The sequence below is a fragment of the Otolemur garnettii genome, unplaced genomic scaffold (assembly GCF_000181295.1).
Source record: "Otolemur garnettii isolate 467f Iridium unplaced genomic scaffold, OtoGar3 scaffold00029, whole genome shotgun sequence".
NCBI classification, from domain to species: Eukaryota; Metazoa; Chordata; class Mammalia; order Primates; family Galagidae; genus Otolemur; species Otolemur garnettii.
The window spans coordinates 14396162-14411401 of record NW_003852424.1 but is presented as its reverse complement, the minus strand read 5'-3'; the positions used below and the strand labels follow the sequence as shown (position 1 = coordinate 14411401).

At 44.8% G+C, this 15240-nt stretch overlaps 1 protein-coding gene and 1 pseudogene across 7 annotated transcripts in view; one reads left to right on the top strand and one right to left on the bottom strand.

The window, feature by feature from the left end:
* Positions 1–15240, top strand: part of TCF3 (transcription factor 3) — a 42601-nt gene that overhangs the window by 9929 nt on the left and 17432 nt on the right. The window lies entirely within an intron of this gene.
* LOC105886873 lies at positions 3450–15095 on the bottom strand (annotated as a pseudogene).

The window sequence follows — 15240 nt, the reverse complement described above, 5'->3', positions numbered from 1 at the left end:
AAAAAAAAAAAAAGAAAATATTTCTCTTGTTTCCTTGCAGTAGATCCAAAGTGGGTCCTTCTTAGTCTCTTCTTTACTCTGTCGCCCAGGCTGGAGTGCAGTGGCATTGCCCTAGCTCACTGTAGCCTTTAACTCCTGGGCTTAAATGGTTCTCCCACCTCCGCCTCCCAAGTAACTGGGAGTAGCTGGGACTGCCAGCACCTGTCACCACGCTCAGCTAAGTTTTAAAGTTTTTGTAGAGACAAGGTCTCACTATGTTGCACAGGCTGAGATGTCATTTCAACTGGCATTTATTTAATTAAAAGACGGTAATAATTATCTTTGCAGAAGTTGATCTACTGTGTGAATTCTTTTTTTTTTTTTGATGAATTTCTCATTCTCCTGAGCTACTTTCTATATTGGGCTTTTTATTTTAAAATCATTCTAGAGTCATAGGAAGTTGCAAAGACGTGTATGGGGGGCCTTCCATGTACCCCTCACTACCCCTAGTGTCAATATCTTGTATATCTATGGTACAGTGTCAAATCCAGGAAGCTGACCTTGGTACAAACCACAGAACTTACTGTGATTTTGCTAGTTTTACATGCACACATTTGTGTGTGTGTGTGTTCTATGCAGTTATGAACACTACGCTCAAGATACAGAACTGTTCCTTCACTGCCACAATTTTTTTTTCAATGTTTTTTTCTTTTCTTTCTTTCTTTTTTTTTTGCAGTTTTTGGCCGGGGCTGGTTTTGAACCCACCACCTCCGGCATATGGGACCAGTGCCTTACTCCTTTGAGCCACAGGCACCACCACTGCCACAATTTTTAACACACACACACACCACACCCATCTCTAACCCCCTGGAACACCCAATTTGTTCTAGAGCTGTACTTTGTAATTTAAGAATGTCATGTAAATGGAATCCTATAGCCTATAATCTTCTGAGATTGGCTTTTTTTCTCTCAGCATAATTCCTGGGAGATGTATGCAAGTTGACTAGATCAATAGTTTGCCTTTTTATTTCTGCCCCATCAACTTTTTTTTTTTTTTTTTTTTTGGTGGAGACAGAGTTTCACTTTATCGCCCACAGTAGAGTTCTATGGCATCACAGCTCACAGCAACCTCCAACTCCTGGGCTTAGGTGATTCCCTTGCCTCAGCCTCCTGAATAGCTGGGGCCCACCAGAACGCCCAGCTATTTTTTTTGTTGTTGCAGATTGGCCAGGGCCAGGTTTGAACCTGCCACCCTTGGTATATGGGGCCAGCACCCTGTCCACTGAGCCACAGGTGCCGCCCCACATCAACTTTTTAACATTAGTAATTACTCAGAACAACTTTCATCACCATTCCTTTAGCTATGTATGTTAGACACCACACTTGGGTCATTTATTGGGTATTCTTATTACTCATAGATTAATCAAAAATGTGTGATTATGGTCCCCATTTTACCAGTAAAGAAGCTGAAACAGTAACCCATCTCACCTCACTGTTCAGTACTGCCTCCCTGTAACGTCATGTACCCAATCCCTTTACTACTCTTATTGATTGGCAAGCACTCTTCTTGTAGAAAGGATGTTACTCTATGTTGTGGTTGCCTTCCTAAACTCTCCATTTATGCACATCATTAATGATGGAAATTTTTAATTTATCTCAGGGGTTTACAAGTTTAATTTTTGTCTTGTCAAGTCTCAACAGTCTTTCCACATACAGTTTTCTAGCCTTGGTGCCATTCCTGAAAAATTCTTTCCAGTTATGCGTAAGAAGATGTAATAGCCATGAATATGTCTATTCCTCATTATATCAGCTTGAGAAACATATATACAGGAGAGAGTGCTGGACTGGGGAGAGCATGCTTCCTCAGTCTTTGGCAGAGCAAAGAAATGAAAAATAGGTGAGAGGCAGAGGACCTGAACAATAAAGTACCCAAGGCCGAGCTAATGCTATGGTTCCTGGATAGGGGCACATTTGGGTTAGCTATGGGGCTGCTCAGAACACACACCTGGGGCCTGTGAAGCATCCTAGATGATTCTAGGGACACTTTCAGTTAGAAACAGTTATCTGCTATCCTCTAAAGTCCATGCCCTGTAAATAGGGGCCATACTCCTTTTTATAAAAGTTGGTTGTATATTAGACCACCTCTAATATGAAAAAAATATAACCACATCCTGTGGAAACAGCAACACAGTAAAACTACACTAGAATTAAAAGATAGAAATAAAAAGCCTCACTCTCGGCTCGGCACCTATAGCTCAACCGGCTAAGGCGCCAGCCACGTACACCTAAGGTGGCGGGTTCGAATCCCCAGCCCGGACCCGCCAAACAACAATGATGGCTGCAACCAAAAAATAGCCAGGCGTTGTGGCGGGCGCCTGTAGTCCCAGCTACTTGGGAGGCTGAGGCAGGAGACTCGCTTGAGCCCAGGAGTTGGAGGTTGCTGTGAGCTGTAATGCCACGGCACTTTACCCAGGGGGACAGCTTGAGGCTCTGTCTCAAAAAAAAAAAGAAAAAAAAAAAAAAAAGCCTCACTCTTTGGAAATACCCAAATTCCTTTTTATCTACCTTTTGAGTGAAAGGAGGAATTAAAATTGCCATAGTAGAACAGGCAGAAATCAGCAATAATGTAACACTGCAACCAGAAGGTGTGGCCAAAGCTGTGCTTAGGGGAAGAATCATAGTATTCAACATTGTTGTTATTGGAGTAGGTAGAGTTAAAAGAACTGGATTAAGCATTTAAGGGTTATTTTTGTTGTTGTTGTTTTTTCTTGGAGACAGGAGTCTTAATTTTGTTGCCCTCAGTTGAGTGCTCTAGCATCATAGCTCACTGCATCCTCAAACTCTTAGGCTTAAGTGATTCTCTTGCCTCAGCCTCCTGAGTAGCTGGGAGTATATTTGCCTGCCACAACTCCTGGCTATTGTTTTTAGAGACAGAGTCTTGGTCTTGCTCAGGCTCATCTTGAACCGTGAGCGTAGGCAATCCACCTGCCTTGAGCTCCCAAAATGCTAGGATTACAGGCATGAGCTTGCCCAGCTAAGCATTTAAGTGAGAACTTATCCAGCAAGGCAATAAACTCAAGAAAACTTTTTGATTTGAACTGTTAAATGCCATTTCCTAAAGTTGCCAGTTACCTGTAAATTTTTTTTTCTCATTTTTTTTATCTTTTTGCCTATTACCACCTCACTACTACACAGTTTTAGTTGCAGTCGCTTTGTGGTGTTTGTTTGTTTGTTCTATTTTTTCTTTTTAGTACAATCTTTTACTTGGATTATATTTTAAATATAATATAAAAAATTATAAGCTAAGAAATACAATAATGTGAAAGCAAAGAGAAACTAAGCTGGACCATTTAGCAAAACCCAGGGACAGGATTAAGTTAAAAGAAGTCAGAATTCTTGATTTTCTTCACGTCATCAACTGTAATTAAACATATTTCAGTTGCAAAAGCTGGTGAAGTATTCAAATTAAAGAAGTTTCTCATTTAGGTGCCTTAGAGGTTTTCATCACTTTTTTTAGAAGTTCTTCTGTTGCTATCTCTTTTGATTTGGCAGAGAGAATAGTGAGGACAGCAAACGGTCACTAAATAGTCATCACAAATAGATCCAGGGATGCCCTAGCAGGTGCAGTAGAGCGTCCTCTTAGCGACACTTGTTCCACACAGACACCATTCATTCATGTCAGCTGCAATTTGGCATCCAAGGTATGGGAAACAAAATGTGCCACAGAGACAGACTCCAGTTGCTGAAGCAATCACACATGCTTGTCTGCCAGTTGGAGTTTTGGGGTGCAGGGCCATATCCAGGCTGAATCACAACGACCACCAGCGATTGAGTTTGTATCTCCAATGCAGGGTTTTAACTGCTATGATGTGAAAAGGAAAAAGTTGGTGTTAGCTTCTCAGGGTTGCTCCTGAAGATCCTTTGTAGTGCTAGGCTGCACTGGCTAGTGAGTCAGTTTAGAGGAAGCAGATGTTTGAAGAACCTTATTTGTTTGTTTTAATTGAGACTGGCTCACTTTGTTGCCCTTTGTAGAGTATCATGGCATCATAGCTCACAGCAACCTCAAACACTTGGGCTCAAGCAATTATCTTGCCTCAGCCACCCTAGTAGCTGAGACTACGGCGCCCACCACAACACCCGGCTATTTTTCTGTTTGTTTTTTGTTTTTGTTTTGTTTAGCAGGTCCAGGCTGGGTTCATATCCACCATCCCTGGTGCATGTGGCTGGCACTCTAACCACTGAGCTACGGGCACCTCCAGCTTTGTGGTGTTTTTATGGTCCTACCTCTGTTCATTTCTGGTGTTTATTCCCCATATTTTCAAACATGCTGATACTTCTTCATGATCTTTGAATGATTATGTCTATATACCCCCCCCAAAAAAAAACTTGGGATTTTGATGTTGCATTAGATTAATAGATAAATTTGGAAAGAATCATTTGTGTTTATACTGGGTGTCCCAGAGATCTCCTAAAGTCGCCATACATAGGGAAAATGGGAACTTACAGCTAAACATGCCCTCTTTTACCTATGTATGACAACTTTAGGGGCAATCTTTGGTGGACTCCCTGTAGTACTCAGCTTTTGTATCATAAGAATCTGATACCCTATTCCATTTGTGTAAGCTTTCTATTTTAGCTCTTAGTATTTTTTATGTTTAAATTATTTTTATTTTTTGAGACAGAACCTTTCTCTGTTGCCCAGGCTGGAGTGCAGAGACATCTTCATAGCTTACTGCAGTCTCACTCCTGATCTTAAATGATCCTCCCACCTCAGCCTTCTGAGTAGCTGGAACTATAAAACACCACAGGGTGGCGTCGAACTCCAGAGTTCAAGAGATCATCCAATGTCAGCCTCCCAGAGGGCTGGGATTACAGGAGTGAGTCACTGTATTGGTCACAGTAGTTTTTAAAACAAATAGCAGTATAAAGGTTCAGTGCCTGTAGCTCAAGCGGCTAAGGCGCCAGCCACATACACCAGAGCTGGCGGGTTTGAATCCAGCCTGGGCCTGCCAAACAATGACAATTAAAACCAAAAAAAGCTGGGCGTTGTGGCAGGTACCTGTAATCCCAGCTATTTGGGAGGCTAAGGCAAGAGAATCACTTAAGCCCAGGAGTTGGAGGTTGTTCTACCCAGGGCAACAGCTTGAGGCTCTGTCTCAAATTTAAAAAAAAAAAAAAAAAAATTGCAATATACAACACTTAGTTATTTTGTGGTTCTTGCTTTTCATTTGGTCACACACATTTCCAGAGAGAGTTACTTCTAGGTATTTTAAGGTTTTCTGTGCAAGAGGTCAGGAATCCCTTTACTACATTTTTTATTTGGTTGCCCCTGACATTCCTTAATTATTTGTACTTTTCACTTTGTTCGGTGTTCCTCACACTTGCAACCTTTGCCACAGTGCTGCCATGTGCCTTTCTACATTGTCTGGTGTTCCTAGAACCATGAGACAGGTGTCATGGCAGGAAATCCCCTGGGCAAGTGCTGTTTGGCCTGTTGACAGCTGGACCATTCAGCTTTTCTCAGCAAGCCAGAGATTGGTTATCAATTCAAGATAGAATCTGTCTGCTTTTATTACGTTTGGGATGTATCCTTCTGTTTGAAGATCCACAGTGAGTGGTCCCCTACCTATCTTCCCTATTTTCCTCCTCTATTGTAAGATCCTGATGTTTCTTGGGAATAGTTTCATACCAGATACTCCTTGATTTTCAGGCATCTTTTTTTTAGCTGCTGAATTAGCCCTGCCAGCCATGGTAGTCTGCACTGACCTGTGTTCCAAGAGGCGGCTGGCAGACACGTGTTTCTCACTCAGGGGAGGTTGACTTGGCTCTTTAAGGAACAGCCCAGTGGTAGGCACAACAGCTGACTTCATCTGATGTTTTCCTGGAGTATCCTTACTTCACTTGCTTGTGGAGATTTTGTCCATGCCTCTCATCCATTTTAGCATTTTCTTAGGAAAGAAAAATCATCTAGTGTATTTTAAAATGCACTAATTAATTCTTTAATAACATGTAAAGTTATCTGTTATATGTTTGGTCGCAAGGAGTTGCAGTATATCTCAGTCCTAAATATACTTTTTTTGTTCCTTTGTCCTTGACTCAGTTGTCTGTGCTTTTATCTATTTTGAATTTTCTTCCAAGGAATTTGTTTCTTTAGTGGATCAATATTTTATCAATTGATTGCTTTTTCTCTTTTATCGTAATTTCTCCTTTTTTTTTTTTTTTTTTTTTTTTGGTAGAGGCAGAACTTTATCGCCCTCGGTAGAGTGCCATGGTGTCACCAGTTCACAGCTACCTCCAACTCTTGGGCTTTGGAAATTTTCTTGCCTCAGCCTCCCAAGTAGCTAGGACTACAGGTGCCCACCACAACATCCGGCTTTTTTTTTTTTTGTAGAGACAGAGTTTCACTTTATTGCCCATGGTAGAGTGCCATGGCATCACATAGCTCATAGCAACCTCCAACTCCTGGGCCCAGGCAATTCTCCTGCTTCAGCCTCCTAAGTAGCTGGGACCACAGTCGCCCACCATAGCGCTGGGCTATTTTTTTATTGTTGCAGTTTGGCCAGGGCTGGCCTTGAACTGCCACTCTCGGTACATGGGCTGGTGCCCTGCCCACTGAGCCATAGGTGCTGCCCCACCCGGCTATTTTTTGGGGGCAGTTTGGCCACCCTCAGTATATGGGGCCAGCACCCTAACCACAGAGCCACAGGCACCACCCTAATTTCTCCTTTTCTTGAGTTTTTCTTTTTTATTTTTTGAGACAGAGTCTCACTTTGTTGGCCTCAGTAGAGTACCATGGCATCACAGATCACAGCAACCCCCAACTCCTGGGCTTAGGTGATTCTCCTACCTCAGCCTCCCAAGTAGCTGGGAGTACAGGCAACTGCCACAATGCCCGGCAGTTTTTTGTTGCAGTTTGGCTGAGGCCAGGCTTGAACCTGCCACCCTTGGTACATAGAGCCAACACCCCGCTCACTGAGCCACAGGCACTGCCCAAGTTTTTTTTGTTTGTTTTTTGAGACAGAGTCCCATTGTGTCGCCCTGAATAGAGTGCCATGATGTCACAGCTCATAGCAACCTCAAACTCCTGGACTTAAGCAATTCTCTTAACTCAGCCTCCTGAGTAGCTGGGATTATAGGTGCCTGCCACAATGCCCCCCTATAGCCGTGTGTTATGGCGGACATGTTATGGCTGTAGTCCTAGCTACTCAGTAGGCTGAGGCAAGAGAATTGCCTAAGCCCAAGAGCTAGAGGTTGCCGTGAGTTGACAAAATGAGACTCTGTCTCTAAAAAAAAAGTCAGAGTGTTGGCTGAGGCCAGGTGGATTGCCTGAGCTCAGGAGTTCTAGACCAGCCTAAGCAAGAGTGAGACCCCTGGCTGGACATGGTGGCTCATGCCTATAATCCTAGCACTCTGGGAGGCCAAGGTGGGTGTATTGACTGAGCTCATGGGTTCGAGACCAGCCTGAGCAAGAGCAAGACTTGGTCTCTAAAAATATCCTGGTGTTGTGGCAGGAGCCTATAGTCCCAGCTACTTGGGAGGCTGAGGCAAGAGAATCACTTGAGCTCTAGAGTTTGAGGTTGCTGTGAGCTATGATACCATAGTACTCTACCGAGGTCAACAATGTGAGACTCTGGTTCAAAAATAAATAAACAAAAACGCTAGGTGCTTGTAGCTCAGCAGCTAGGGCACCAGCAACATATACCAGAGCTGGTGGGTTTGAATTCAGCCTGGGCCTGCCAAACAACGACAACTACAACAAAAAAATAGGCAGGCGTTGTAGAGGGCACCTGTAGTCCCAGCTACTTGGGAGTCTGATGCAAGAGAATCGCTTAAGCCCAAGAATTTGAGGTTGCTGTGAGCTGTGATGCTACAGCACTCCACTGAGGTCAACATAGACTCTGTCTCCAAAAAAAAAAAATATCTGGAAATAGCTGGTGTTGTGGTGAGTACCTGTTGTCCCAGCTACTAGGGAGAATGAGACAAGAGGATCGCGTGAGTCCAGGAGTTTGAGGTTGCTATGAGCTATGATGCCATGGCAATCTACGAGTGTGACCAAGTGAAATTTTGTCTCTAAAAAGAAAAAGAAGCCAGAGTGTTGAAGATTATAAATTTTTCTCTGAGGAACATGTTAATCATACCTCATTGGTGCCAATAATATGTGTCTTTATTATATTAAATAATGTGTTACATATGTTACATGTGTTACATATATATTTTATATAGTAACCTGTGTATGTGTGTGTGTGTGTTTGGTTGGTTGGTTTGTTTTTTAATTTATTAAGAGACAGGGTCTCTGACACCTAGCCTGGAGTGTAGGGTATCAGCTCAGTTCACTCAGCTCCAAATTCCAGGGCTTAAGTGATCTTCCTGTGTCATCCTCCTAAAGTGCTGGGATTACATACATGAACCACCATGCCTGGCCTGATACTTGATCTTTTTTAAAAAAAAAAAAAAAAAGATTTCTGAGTTCCAAATTGGGGGTGGAGTGTTTGTTTCTTGATTTCTAGGTTTCCAGTGTTAGAAATCAAATGTGGCTTGAACTGTGACAGCTGACTGGAAGCCTCATCATTCCAGCTCTGGGTACTTGTGCTGTTGGTCTTTCTTCATGAGCACTTGAGGGACAGTACAGTGTGGAACTGTGTGGTCTTTAGTTTCTACCTGTTAAATGTCAGGGACAAAGACCAGTGCTGTTCTCCCACTGTCATGTGTGTCAGTGCTTGTTGTTGTCTGTTTTTTTTTTTTTTTGCATTTGGATACTGGATTATTGGATAGGGGAAGGCTTGAGAAAGTGGGATCTTGTCAGGGGTTGGGCCACTTCAGCATAGTAAAATGCATCTCCTGAGTCCAGACTTTATGTTGATGTTACAGCCTCTTCTTTTGTTTGCCTTGCTTGGCATATCTTTGTGGACCTGGTTAGAGTTTTCTGGGTCACATGTTCCCGGACTGTCTTTTTGCAGGCATTATGTCTTTAGATTTAAATAATTTTAAGTATGTATCATTCTTAACATTTTTCATCCTTTTCTCTCATAATCTCATTTCCTATTTTCCCTTCTTAATGTTTTACCCCCTCAGAATTGCTTCTGTCTGCCATGTGGCTCCCCAGATTGTTTTTGGAAGGTCTGTTCTGGTTTGTAGTTTAACCAGCAATGACTTTCCTCGTTTTGAATAATGAGCCTAAACACTCTGTTTCTTTCTCTTTCAACTTCAGAAGTGAAATTACATCTCCCCCTTCTGTGGGGAAGGGGAGGAGGGAGCCTTGGACTTGTAGGCCTCCCTGCTATTTGGTAGTAGTAAATGGCCATTTTTACAAAACATAGTATCTTTTCATTTGTGAATTGTGTTGTTTGCATCTTCCTGGGAAACATTTCTATCATTAGGATAGTGTTGCTATGGTTTACTTAGAAGCCCTAAGCACAAATGACTAACCTCTTTAGTGTCTCTTCTGTAAAATAGGGATAATAGTAGCCATTACAAGGATTCAGTGATACAAATAAAACACTCAAAGTACCATAGACCCATGGCTCAGCGCCTGTGGCTCAAGTGGCTAAGGTGCCAGTCACATACACCTAAGGTGGCGGGTTCAAATCCAGCCCAGGCCCGCCAAACAACAATAATGGCTGCAACCAAAAAATAGCTGGGCATTGTGGCGGGTGCCTGTGGTCCCAGCTACTTGGGAAGCTGAGACAGGAAACTTGTTTGAGCCCAGGAGTTGGAGGCAGTGAAGCCATGGCACTCTACCCAGGGGGATAGCTTGAGACTCTGTCTCAAAAAAAAAATAATAATAATAATAACCAGGCATTATGGCAAGTGCCTGTGGTCCCAGCTACTTGAAAGGCTGAGATAAGAGAATCGTTTAAGCCCAAGAGTTTGCAGTTGCTGTGAGCTGTGATAGTACAGCACTCTACTGAGGGTGACATAGTGAGACTCTCTCAAAAAAAGGGACAGAAAGTAATTCGTATGGGTAGAGGGCACATCTTGAGGCCCTTTCCTCAGTTTGGGTTTAATATAGAAACTGAAAGATTCCCCACTAAGGAAGAGCTGCTTTCTCAGACTTAAACCAGCATCTGATCTCGACCCTTTGTAACCCCTGCCAGGTGACTATAAATAGGCTGGAGAATCATCATGGGCTGCAGGGCTAGACCCAGGTGGAGCAGATATGGTTTCTTCAAGATTTTAATTATAAGATGGAAAAAAGAGGGAGCAGTGACAGGCTTGTGGGGAGGGTCCTGTCAGCCACACATGTTAGAGTAAACCCATTCAGGTCTGAGTGGAACTGAATGTAATTGAGTGCCACCTGAATAGTTGCTGAGAAGGCATCAGTTTTGTTTTGTTTTTTATGTCAGGTACAGTTACCATATATGGTTGTTATTGTTACTCTTTATCACATTTGGGGGCTGTGCTGTCAGACACAGCAGCCACCAGCTATATATACTGTACACATATGCATTAGCCAAGATTTCATAAAATCAGATGTTCTCTCTCGCCCAACCTGGTCTCTCTGGTCACATTTCAGGCTATATTGGACAGGACAGATAGAGAGCTTCTGGGTCATTCCACTGTGGACACGTTATTTAAGAGTAAAATAAAGAAGTGGAAGGCAGGCTCAGTACCTGTACCTCAGTGGTGAGGGCACTGGTTATATACACCGAGACCCAGCCTGGGCCTCTAACAGCAGTGACAACAACAAAAAAAATAGTTGGACGTTGTAGTGGGTGCCTGTAGTCTCAGCTACTTGGGACGCTGAGGTAAGAGAATCCCTTAAGCCCAAGAGTTTGAGATTGCTGTGAGCTACATAACACCATGGCACTCTACCAAGGGCAACTTAGTGAGATTCCGTTTCTTTTTTTTTTTTTTTTTTTTTTTTTTTTTTTTTTTGAGACAGAGCCTCAAGCTCTCCCCCCGGGCAGAGTGCCGTGGCATTACAGCTCACAGCAACCTCCAACTCCTGGGCTCAAGCGAGTCTCTTGCCTCTGCCTCCCAAGTAGCTGAGACCACAGGCGCCCACCTCAACGCCCGGCCATTTTTTGGTTGCAGCCATCATTGTTGTTTGGCGGGTCCGGGCTGGGGATTCGAACCCGCCACCTTAGGTGTACGTGGCTGGCGCCTTAGCCGGTTGAGCTATAGGCGCTGAGCCGAGATTCCGTTTCAAAAAAAAAAAAAAAGTGGGAGGCAAATGTCTGTGGCAGCCTGGCCCTGCGCCAGGCAGTGCAGGGGACCCAGAGAGGCCTGGGCTGGGGAGGAGCAGGGGGCAAGCCCAGGCAGGGATGTTGTTGAGGCAAGAGAGGACTGAAGTCAGGAAGGAGTTTTAACCCTTCCTAAGAGTCTTAACCCTAAGAGTGACGGGGAGCCATGGGAGGGGTTGGGGGAGAGAAGATAGCCAGGTTTTGCTTCTGAAAGCTCCATTGGGCTACCTGGGGCAAAATATCAGCAGATCTGGGAAGGAAGCTGTTGTGGGGATTGGGGCATGTTGTAGGAGGGGGTTTGATTTCTGGGACTTTGGTTTGGACTACCCCCTTGGGGGTACATTGTCCTCAAGCCAGTCTGAAGCCATATTCCTGGAGTTGTGCCTGAGGGCTATGTCCAGGGCTTGCATCTGCTAGAGACTTTGCTAATTGGGTCCTATAAGCCCACTCCTGATTCTGAACTCTGGGAATTGGGCTCCTTATAAAGGCAGCTGAAATTTCTCCAGTAGTTTCCTTTTTTCTTTTCTTTTTTTTTTTAGAGACATAGTCTCACTTTATTGCCCTTGGTAGAGTGCTGTAGTGTCACAGCTCACAGCAACCTCCAACTCCTGGGCTTAGGTGATTCTCTTGTCTCAGCCTCCCAAGTAGCTGGGACTACAGGCACCTGCCACAATGCCCAGCTATTTTTTGTTTTGCAGTTTGGCCCCGGGCTGGGTTTGAACCTGCCACCCTCTGTATATGGTGTATATGGGGCTGACACCCTACCCACTGATCCACAGGCGCCACCTGTCTCCGGCAGTTTGCTTACCAATCTTCCTTCATACTGAGGTTAGCTGACTCCCCCCATAAAGGCCCAGGTTGGGAATTTTTTTTTGTTTGTTTGTTTTTTTAAGACAGAGTCTCACTATGTGGCCCTGGGTAGAGTGCCACAGCATCACAGCTCACAGCAACCTCAAACTCTTGGGCTTAAACAATTATCTTGCCTCAGCCTCCCAAGTAGCTGGGACTACAGGCACCCATCACAACACCCAGCTATTTTTTGTTTTCAGTTGTCATTGTTGTTTGACAGGCCTGGGCTGGTTTTGAACCTGCCAGCTCCAGTGTATGTGGCTGGCGTCCTAGCTGCTGATTTACAGGCGTCAAGCCAGGTTGGGAATATTTTTGACTGTGCCAGCCATGTGGTCACTGTCACAGCCACTCAATTCTGCTGAGGCTGCTCTGGACACTATAAGAACAAATGGGCGTGACAGCATGCAGTGATGTCCATTGGCAAGGGGCCAGACTTGGTCCATGGGCCATTTGTCCTGCTAGTACTTCCTGAGTAGCTTTGGAATGTGCTCCGTCATTTGTGAATGGATACCAGGTATGAGTGAGCCCACAGTCAATGGGGTGAGTGCAAGTCTAGCCCAGAATAGGCCTGAAAAGCTAGGAACCTTGCAAGTGTTGAGCATGCCTTGAGTGTTCATTGAACACAGTGTTCACTGTTAACCTCGCAGCAGGCTGGGCAGGTAGCGACTTTGCCACACTGGTCATCTGGAATTGGCACTGAAGCTCCAAGGGGTGGGCAGTGACCCCTTCCCAGCGCCCTCTAAAGGTCCACTTCTAGGTCTCTCCCTGACTACCTGGGCTATCCCAAAGCAGGCAGCATCCTTCCCGGAAATTGTTCCTTAGGACTTAACCTCTCTTGTTGAAAAACAAAACAGGGCGGTGCCTGTAGCTCTGTGAGTAGGGCGCCAGCCCTATATAGTGAGGGTGGTGGCTTCAAACCTGGCCCCAGCCAAACTGCAACAAAAAAATAGCCAGGCGTTGTAGCAGGCACCTATAGTCCCAGCTACTCTGGAGGCTGAGACAGAAAAATCACTTAAGCCCAAGAGTTTGAGGTTGCTGTGAGCTGTGATGCCATGGCACAGTACCAGGGATGACAAAGTGAGAATCTGTCTCAAAAAAAAAAAATATATATATATATATATACACACACACACATACACTCTCTGAAAGTAACCTCTTATTCTGTTAGTATGTTTTAATTGGAACATGAGCAAGGAATATGTTATGAATATTGATGACTGGGTTATTAAAATGCTTAATTGCTGGGATGATTTTAATAACTGTTAATTCATGTGGAGCTATCCCTATTTTTGTCATTTCTGGAAGGGAGGAGGCCAAGAGTTAGATGAGGGGAGTTCTGAAAGGGTAGAGAGTAAGACCTTGTCCATACTAAAAGTAGAAAAACTGAGGCAAACAGATACTTGAATCCAAGAGTTTGAGGTTGCCGTGAGCTATAATAATGCTGTGGCACTCTACTATAGGAACAAAGTGAACTCTGTCTCCAAAACAAAAGAGTTGGAGGTGGACACTGTCAGTCCAGTAAAGTCCAGTCCATAACCGTATTTATTGAGGAGGGAAACTGAGGCATAAGGAGTGGCCCCTGGTCTCCAGTGAAGGGGGACATCAGGGACAAGAGCTATGGGGCCAGGTTTGCAGGCTCACCGGATCCCATGGCTGACATTGAGCCTCCCTTTGCTCTCGAGAGTCCCAGTACCTGCAGGGATGTGTAATAGGTGCTCACTAGAGTGAGGTCACCAAGCACAGGAACACCCTTGTCTCAGGCTGTGGCTGGCAGTGAAGGGACAGTTACATGTTGAGGGAACCTGAGGTCAGAGGATACTGGTGCTGTGCTTAAGCTTGAGAAGCCAGCCTTCCCACCTTGGCAACTACCCCTTCCCCCAGAGCCTAAATGAATGTCCAGGGCCCAAATGAATTCCCAGGTCTTGGGGTGGGAAACCTCAACCCAGCAACAATACTGAGTGGATTCCTAGAGGCCATGAGCGCTCCCTGCTTGGCTACCCCACCTACTAAGATAGTGTCTCAGTGCCCACCCCATCACATTGGAAATTTTTGATTGGAAAAAAAATCTAAATGGTCATGAATATTCATTATATTCTGCTGTTTAATATGTATAATTATGTAAATTAGATAGCAATTAAACACCGATTGGGGGATGATTAACATAAAGGCACCAAAATAGAAAGATGTGATTTGGAAGAAGTTTCTGGTACAGATGAGTATGGGTGGGGTGAGGGAGCTAGGCTAGGGTCTACCATGGCCCAGCATCCAACCTGGCTGTGCATGGGTGGGGGAGGGCTGGCCTGTGTTCATACGGGCCTGGCACTCATGAGCATCTGGTTGTGCATGGGTGGGGGAGGGCTGGCCCGTGTTCGTACGGGCCTGGCACTCATGAGCATCTGGTCTCAAGAGTAGGAGGTAGCAAGACACAGTGGCTCATGCCTATAATGATAGCACTCTGGGAGGTCTAGGTGGGTGGATTGCTTGAGCTCTGCAGTTTGAGACCAGCCTGAGCAAGAGTAAGACCTTGTCTCTAACTAAAAAACTAGAGGCAAAAGGATACTTCAGGCCAGCCTGAGCAAGAGTAAGACCTTATCTCTAACTAGAAAAACTGAGGCAAAAGGATACTTGAAACCAAGAATTTGAGGTTGTTGTGAGCTATAATAATGCTGTGGCATTCTACTGTGGGGAACAAAGTGAACTCTGTCTCAAAAAAAAAAAAGAGTTGGAAGTGGTCACTGTCAATCCAGTAAAGTCCAGTCTGTAACCCTATTTATTGATGAGGGAAACTGAGGCATAAGAAGTGGCCCCTGATCTCCAGTGAAGGAGGACATAGTCCCTGGCCCTAGGAAAGATCCAAGCAGGCCTTGCCGGGTGCAGAAAATTCTGAGTCTTGGGTGGGTACCCCATATGAGTGTTCTAGGAGTTAAGGGCCTTGCCCTGGGGACCTAGGTGCCACAGGCCTCTAGGCCAGCCTTGCTTCTCTATGACAGGGATTCCATTCTCCCTTGCTGGGCTGCTAGCCCAGTAGATGGCCCCTGGCAGCTGCTGCTGCTCTTGGAACAACAGGATGCTCCCACCTTCCATATTGGCAGCAATAGGAAGAGGGAGACTGCAACTTCCCAGGAACTTGGTGTGCCATGAAACTCTTGTGAGCCTTTCTGGCAAGATCAGAAGAGACAACTGAGACAGATACCTCAGTGCCACATGGTCAGGCTTGTGAGGTGGGTGG